This window comes from Coturnix japonica, unplaced genomic scaffold, assembly GCF_001577835.2.
Source record: "Coturnix japonica isolate 7356 unplaced genomic scaffold, Coturnix japonica 2.1 chrUnrandom596, whole genome shotgun sequence".
Taxonomy (NCBI): Eukaryota; Metazoa; Chordata; class Aves; order Galliformes; family Phasianidae; genus Coturnix; species Coturnix japonica.
Genome location: NW_015439969.1, coordinates 29,132 through 37,098, shown reverse-complemented (window position 1 = coordinate 37,098; position 7,967 = coordinate 29,132). Strand labels below are relative to the sequence as shown.

At 53.3% G+C, this 7,967-nt stretch overlaps 2 long non-coding RNA genes across 2 annotated transcripts; one reads left to right on the top strand and one right to left on the bottom strand.

The window, feature by feature from the left end:
- Nucleotides 1–674: 674 nt before the first annotated feature.
- Nucleotides 675–2,080, bottom strand: LOC116652673. Its single transcript, XR_004305812.1, has 2 exons — nucleotides 1,852–2,080; nucleotides 675–955 (listed from the first exon to the last, which is right to left on the bottom strand). It is a non-coding gene; the product is annotated as an uncharacterized LOC116652673 (long non-coding RNA).
- Nucleotides 2,081–7,210: 5,130 nt separating this feature from the next.
- LOC107307435 lies at nucleotides 7,211–7,748 on the top strand. Its single transcript, XR_001552403.2, has 2 exons — nucleotides 7,211–7,430; nucleotides 7,691–7,748. It is a non-coding gene; the product is annotated as an uncharacterized LOC107307435 (long non-coding RNA).
- Nucleotides 7,749–7,967: the final 219 nt, after the last annotated feature.

Sequence of the window (7,967 nt, the reverse complement as noted above, 5' to 3'; positions counted from 1 at the left end):
AGGGTTGCGAGCCCCAAAACCTTGGGGGGACACTTGGGGTTATATGGGGACATGAGATCCCATATCCTTGGGGCCACCCAGTAGGGACATTGGGAACACGTGGTGGGGATGTGGACCCTAAAACTTTGGGGTGATCCTTCTGGGGACATTGAAGACACGTGGTGCAGTAGTGGACCCCAAAAACCTCATGGGATGAAGTGAGGATGTGGACCCCAAAACCTTGTGGGGACCCTTTTGGGGACACTGGAGATGTGGACCCCAAAAACCACAAGGGGTGAAGCTGAGGATGTGGGGATGTGAGCCCCAAAACCTTGGGGGGACACTTGGGATGATATGGGGATGTGAGACCCCTAATCCTTGGGGACACACAGTGGGGGCATTGGGGACACCTGGTGGGGATGTGGACCCCAAAACCTTGGAGTGAAGCAGGGGATGAGGACCCTAAAAGCCTCATGGGGTGAAGCTGAGGATGTGGGGATGTGAGCCCCAAAACCTTGGGGGGACACTTTTGGGGACATTGGAGACACCTGGTGGGGATGTGGAAACCAAAAACCTCATGGGATGAAGTTGAGGATATGGGGTTCTGAGCCCCAAAACATTGGGACACAAAGAGCATCTCGCTACCACACAAGTCCAACACAACAAGAGTAGCAAGGGGATGCAGACTCTGTTCCAGGCTGCAAGCCTGTTCGTGTGTGCAAGACAGTTAAAGGCTGCGAGACTGTTCACGGGTGGGAGCCTGTTCAAGGCTGCGAGCCTGTTCAAAGCTGAGCGATTGTAAGCAGGTGGGTGCCTATCTGAGGCTGCGAGCCTGTTCGAGGCTGTGATCCCGGTCGCGGGCTGGAGCATGTTGGAGGATGTGAGCCTATTAGCGGATTGAAGCCAGTTTGAGGCTGCAAGACTGTTCGTGGGTGGGAGTCTGTTCTCAGGTGGGAGCCTGTTCGAGGCTGCGAACCTGTTCAAAACCAGGAGTTGGCAAAGCGGTGAAGCCCGGGCCAGCAGACTACAGCGTAGGCCGGGTAAGGCAGCTGCTCAGCTCTTCCTCTCTGCTTCACAAGCACAGCCTTCATGCCTCTCCCCCTTCCCCTGAAGCTTCATCCAGCCAAACAGCTTCTGGCTGCAGGGACCAAGTGCAGGACAACAGGTCTGCTCCCTGCCCTCTTGCCACCTCCAAGCAGAGGAAGGGAGGAACAGCACAGCACACAGCTTTTCCTTCCTCTGCTTCTATTCCCTTCAATGGGATGTGTTGGTCCTTCACAAGCTCTTCTGGAGGATGCAGCTCAGAAGGGCTCCAAGCAGCACACCCCCAGCATAGGAGAGTTAGCTGCGAGTTTCCAGGTGCACAGCCAGCCCTCTTTGAGACAGGAGGGGCCCGTAAGAGCACATGTAAGACCAGCACACCTCCCTGAGCCAGCTCTGCTACAGCAGGGAGCCGCACCAGCTCTGCACTGGTGCTCAGTCCTTCCCAGAGTGGCACCAAGGACTGTCTGGGACTGGGAGGGGTGCAGGACAGAAGGGAGCAGGGCAGCAAAGAAGGGCCCTTTTGCTGATCTGCCTTTCCTTTCTGCCCTTCCAGGTGATGCTGATCAAGCCCCAGGTGCCTGCCTCCACTTTTGGGATCCAGCATTCCCTCTACACAACCCCTCTCATTGTGGAGTAAGACAGCAAAGTCTGGAAGGCCGTGGTTGCTTTCCTGGAATGGGAGGGGAGGAGAAAAGAAAGAGCAGCCAACTGCCGGTTTCCTTCTGATTCCATTTCCCTTCATCCAGTTGGGCTTTTGCCCATTATACTGTTAGATGTTAGTGTTAGGAGTAAGCCATTAATAAATTAATTCAGTAACTTTATGTATACCTTCTTGTTACCATCAGGTAGATGTCAGTGAGATGGCTGGGCAACTTAAACACGTGCTGGTGATCATCTGCCAGCTTACAGGATGGCCGGCAGCATTTCCTGTACCCGTGACAACACCTGGCTTGGCCATAAAGACATTCCTGGAACAAAGGTTGAAGGGAAAATAATGAAACACGGAGGCAAAAAGAGAATAAAAAGCAAAGGATGGCAACAAAGATAGAGAAAGCAAGTAGGAAAGCTAACCATAGCACAGCAAAGCAAAGCAAAGCAAGGCACAGAATGGAAAAAAACAAACTTGCAGGAATGGAGGAATGTGGGAAGAAGTGTGCCCCTGCTTGCCACAGGAGCTGCACTGGGAGGAAAAGAATCTGGGCCAGAATGTAAGAGGAACTCCTTTGGGTTCTGGGTTTGAAGCAAAGCTGAGAAGCCATGCCCAGGAGGAGCTGTGGGCAGCTCCAGGCCACCTTGCTGTCTCCGCAAGAGATCAGGTACATGGGCAAGGCAGCGGACTGAAGTGTTGGCCAGAAACAAGCATCTGTGTGGAGGAAGGCAAAGGGCGGAGGAGGATCCAGGGTAGCTACCAGGCATGGCCTTGCTCAGCAAGGGGAGGAAAAGCCTGGAGGGCATGAGCAGGGAATAGACAAGGGCAGGCAGTAGGTGTGAAGCTGGGAGCAGAGAATTGTTTGGGTTGGAAGAGATCCTGAAGATCACACAGTTCCAACCCCCCTGCAGTAGGCAGGGACACCTCCCTCTACACCAGGGTGCTCCAAGTCCCACCCAGCCCGGCTTTGTGCACATAGACAAAGACAAGCCATGTCTGCCCCCGAAACCTGTAACAGCCACTCAAGGGGACACACAGCACCTCTCATCATTTCATTACTCTGCAGACAAGGTTTAAAAGCAGAGCACTGACCCGTAACCAGCAAAGCATCTTCCAGGTCTCCAGACCTCCCAGATTTAATGCTGTCTGTTATGTCCTTGATAGAAATGCCTCTGTACACATCCAAAACTAGGAGGAAGAGTCCACGGTAGAGAGTCAGAGAGATCCAAAGGGCCATTTGGCAAGAACAAGCTCCTCACATGCTGCAAGAACATTCTATCATTCCTGCAGCACTGCCAGATATATCAGGACCGTCCCACTAAAATAATTCATTTCCATTGCTAACAGTCCTGCTAATTGGCCTACCACAGCTGTTACCATTTTCAAGACCTTCTACTTCAAGCTGGCAGATGAATTTCTCAGCTCCTCTCCCCCTGCCCCAATGGTGGGCACACTCCACGATCTCTGCTTTCCACGCTAGAGCAGCAGCAAATTGTACTTAGGTTTCTGAAGTCCCTTCCAGTCTCAGAAGGGAATGAAACAGACCGAAGGGAATGGATGCAATGGGGCTCTCGCTAAGACACCCGTTGACCCAGAAGAGCTTGCACTTACTCAACACCTATGAAGCTCCTATAAAAGCATCACACACAAATAAGGAAGGGAAGAAAAGCCCAGGACGCTGTGGAGGGGTCCTACCTCTGAGCAGGTGATGCCTGTTCCATGTACAGAGGACGGACATAAATTGTACCTCATCTATTCCCCACTTCCTCTCCCCCGCTTCGTACAGGCACTTATAGACATTATGGATGGCAAAGTAAGGCTCATGGAGAAGACTGGGTATACACAAGATCTTTAATTCATTGGTGGTAGAGAACTGCTGGCCTGTACTTGTCCAGATCATGGATATTTTCCAACAAGCACCATCCAGGCATGGCAACTCACAGCTGAAATGTCATTGCCCCTGCCAAGTAACTTGCCTGCCTAGAGACGTCTCATTAGAGACTCGCAAACAAGAGCAGAACCCATTTATTCCTATTTCACAGGTTGGCTTCTCTTCACCACACATCACATGCACAAGAACAGATTGCTCTTGCAAGGAAGCACGTTCCTACACACTGAGACATCCTGCTGAGCAAGGGCATCATCGCATACATTCCTCATCTCTGTTACCCTGCAAGGTTCAAACACAGCTCAGCACAGCATCTACTGGAAGCAACCCTTGAGAATTCCCACTCAGAAACAGCTGCTGGAGATGGGCTATTGGAGTCTTCAAAGGGAATACTAGCTCACAAACAGTGACACATCTCAAATGTGCTTTGGGCTTCCTTCTGAAACGAGCAGCAACCCACTTTACTGGGACATTGAGAAAAGAGCCCATGGCATTCATGCACACCCAGAGTCAGAATCCCCTCCCTGCACAAGATGGGTTTGAGGAGCAGGCATGAGACACATCGGTGAGAAAAAGCCAGCCTGGAGCTCCTCACTGCTGAGCACAGAGCTGCAACAAGAAGATTCGACCCCTTCTCCCCTCGGCTTGGCTCACTTGGCCAGAACTTCAGCAATTACAAAAGAAAGATTTGCAAACCTTCACAGCCCTCCTCACTTTGTGCACATCAGACATGGGCGTGGGAGTCATCATCCCCACCATCACCCTCTCAAATTCCCACTCAGCAACGTCAAGTCACCAATCAAATCCTAGAAGCCAAGAGAGAGGAAGGAGGTGGCAGAAGGTGCAGCCTTCCGGACAGACAGAACTGAGCTGTTCACCATTTCTCTTTAGGCTCTAACCCTCCTTGCATCAACAATGCTCTGAACTGAACAAGAACAAAACAACCTTGGTCAAGGAAATTCTCCGCCGACTTTTCTCTTACAGAGATTGGGTTGTTTTTCACTTTTCACCCGAGTGACACAACCACCTTCACACATCTCTGTAGACCTTTTAGGTTGATGGAACTTGCTGACGTTGGAGAAACATTTAGTTTGGTCAAGATGTCAATGATGATCTCTTCATCCGTGCCTGCAAGAAACAAATGGAAGCCAGTCAGGCTGCTTGCACAAGAAATCAGAAGTGCCCACTGGTCTTGTGCCGGCTCCAGTCCCCTACACAGACAGTCTTAACAGCCCAGGACTACATCCATGCACACAAAGCTGCCAGACACACTCCACCAGAGGAGCTGTATTTCAGGACATATGAAAGGCAGTCATCTTTCCACTTCCCAACTTTTCTGGGGCAGCTGTGCAGCAGAGCAATGCAAGCAGCTGCGCTTCCCTGAACGAACCACCAGAGCAGCCATTCCCAGTGGGGGAAAAAAACAAGAAATAAAGTTGACCTGTGGAGGGAGATCAACTAGCGAGCCCTTCATGGCCTTCCTGAGTGCTGTGCTTCTGCTCAGCGCTGAAGCTCGAGATCCCCTTGATTGTTGCCTAAGGCCACAGAAAAAGGATTTAGCAAAGGCAGACTTTGCGCCCATGCACACAGAGAGTTGAATTGAAACAAAACAAAGCACATAATAGACGTGAACACGGAGATAGTAAAACTCCACCACACAAGTGATGTTGTATCAGACTTCTGTCTCAGCAGCAGTCTATTCTAAGGGGACTTCCAGGCACATCAGAAAGAAGGCACGAGGGGCACAACTATATCGAGTACATAACTCCATGCAGCTGCCACAGAGTCTGCAGTGAAACAAAAGCTGGACCACCTTGCATCTGTGTTCCAGGCCCACAGGGCTTCTTCCTAGCAGATTCTCCGTGTCAGCCATAAAGCAGTGTGCTCCATCAACAGCCCTGGCTACTTTCTTGGAGCAGGTAAGGACCATTACTCAGCACCATTCTTTTGCTCTACAGGCACTGGTGAGGCTGCACCAGGAGAACAGTGTCCGGGTCTGGGTCTCCCAGTATAAGAGACAGCTGGACACACTAAAAGAGTCCATGGAGGGCTACCATGATGTGTGAAGGGATGACCACCTCTTCTATGACAACAGCCTGAGAGAAGTGACTGCCTCAGCCTGGACAAGGGGAGCTCAAGAGGATTCCACCCATGGCCATCAATCCCTGCAGGGAGGAACAGAGAGAATGTAGCCAGGCTGCATCCAGTGGAGCCCAGTGCCAGGACCAGAGGTTGCCACCAAACATCAGGAGCACTCCTGCACTGTGTAAGTGCTGCAGCACTGGCACAGAGACCCAGAGAGGCTGTGGGGTTTCCTCTGGGAGATCTCCAAACCCATCGGATGTGTTCCTGGGCACCAATTCTGCTGGCCCTGTTGCAGCAGGGCCTGGACCAGATGGGCCCAGATCTCCATTCCAACATCAACCATTCCGTGCTTCTGCAACACAACACGACATGCTGTGTTTGGCTCAAACTGGCCATTCACAAACAGGTTTCTTCCTCCTCCTGCTCAGTGCCATCTCTGTGGGATCACACTGCCTCCTACGATCCAACTCTGTTCCAATCAAGGTCAACACCAAAACAGTGCTGACCTTCATGGAGCCTGGGCTTTGGAACACAGGCACAGGAATAACCACTGCATGGGTGGAACCTTGTGTATTTCTAAAACATGCTCCTAACTGCCCTGTTCAAACTGTGATGCAGAAACAAGGTTGCATTCCCAGCACAGCCAGGCAGGCCGGCACCAGCCCCAAGGCATCAAGCCACAGCCTGAGAGGCCATCACCAGCCCCGGGGCTTAAATCCATGCCTGGCAGGGACCCCGGCCTGCAGGCTTTTGGCCTGGAAGGGCTTCCCCGGCCTGCAGGCATTGGAGCTGGCAGTGCCCCCCAGAGCAGACAGCTGGCTTTTAGCCTGGCAGGGCCCCCCTAACCGCATGACCAGCTTCAGGCCTGGCAAGGTCCCCCCCGACTGCCTGGCCGGCTTTTGGCCTCACAGGCCCAGCAGGTCAGGCAGCCATTTTGTTGCCTGGCACTGAGCCCCGGGCAGGCTGCATAGGAATCCCCAGGCCGGCAGCCGGCTTTTGGCCTTCCAGTGTTTGCACAGAAAGCAGGAAACTCAGCCCACATTTCTCTTCTGGGCATCCCACGGGCTTCCTGTCAATGCAGGATCACTTGTGCTGGTGGTGTCGTATCTCAGGGCCCATCCAAGTCTCTGGAAGCCTCTGGATCCCATGGGCTGTTTCTGCCCTGCCTGCTGTGCTGCATTTGGGAGGGCGAGAAGAAGGAGATGACTGTGCAGCCCCTTCCCAAAGCCTTTCCTGTGCCCTGGCTTGTGTCTCTGAACAGTGGGAGAGGGCTCCTAAGCTCTGTCCCTACGCTGGATCAACTCCAGCTCTTCCTCCAGCCAGCCCATAACCCTTCCACGCCTCATTTTCTCTTTCACTTGCCGGGAGTCTGGATTCCCACCTTCGGCTCCTTTGACATCATCTCCAAAGAAATCAGGACTGCAAACGGGATCGTGACTCGGCAGTGGCCGATGTTTCATCATCGGGCTGAAAGGAGAAAGACGCGTCCATCAGTGGGGAGGCAAAGAGCCCAGAGCTGGATGCTGGGCAAGGCACAGACCTTGTCTTCTATGGGGCTGCCCGTCATGGAAACGCTACTCAAGGGATGGGAGGGCAATATGCAAAGGTCTGGACAACAGCTCTGGAGTCAATTGCCTTTCTCTGCTTGCCCAGAGCCGGCGGGGCAGCCCTCCCCAGCATCTGTCAGCCCAGCACCCTCCCAACGCTGGTGTCAGTGATGTGGGGAAGAGTGTGGGCTGAGCAGAGCAGCTGGGCCAAAGGAAATGGATGTGCAGCCAGAATGGGGTGAGGATGGGGGGGAAGGATGGAAGGGGAAGGACTGGGGGAAGAAAGGACTGGGGGGTGGAGGGGGAGCCCTTATGGGGCTCTGTGGGGTGTCTGTGGGGGGAGGGGGGCGAAAGCAAGGGGGGGAAGCCCACAGTCAGCACTTCTCCTCTTCTCCTGCCATATCTGCAAGAGGGTCTCGGGGGACTTTGCGGAGGAAAAGAGGGGAGAAAGCCGGCCTTTCCCACCATAACTCTTGGTTGTCCTCTCCGCATCAACAGTGGCACCTGAAATAAAGATGGACAGACGTGCACTGGGACGGCCCAGAGACAAGCTGAAGGAGGGAATGCTCATTCCCCAAAGCTCTTGGCGGGGCTCTGGGGTGCAGAATCCCTCCTGCTGTGTATGGGAACTGCTGAGTCCCGGCCTGAAGCGCTGATTGGGGAAAGGAGCCGGTCAGCCCTGGGAGCAGAGGGGAAGGGTTTGTAAAGCCTCAGAGATGGGGGGATTAGATGGGAAGTGAGGAGGAAATTCTGGACCCCCGGTGGACAGTGAGGC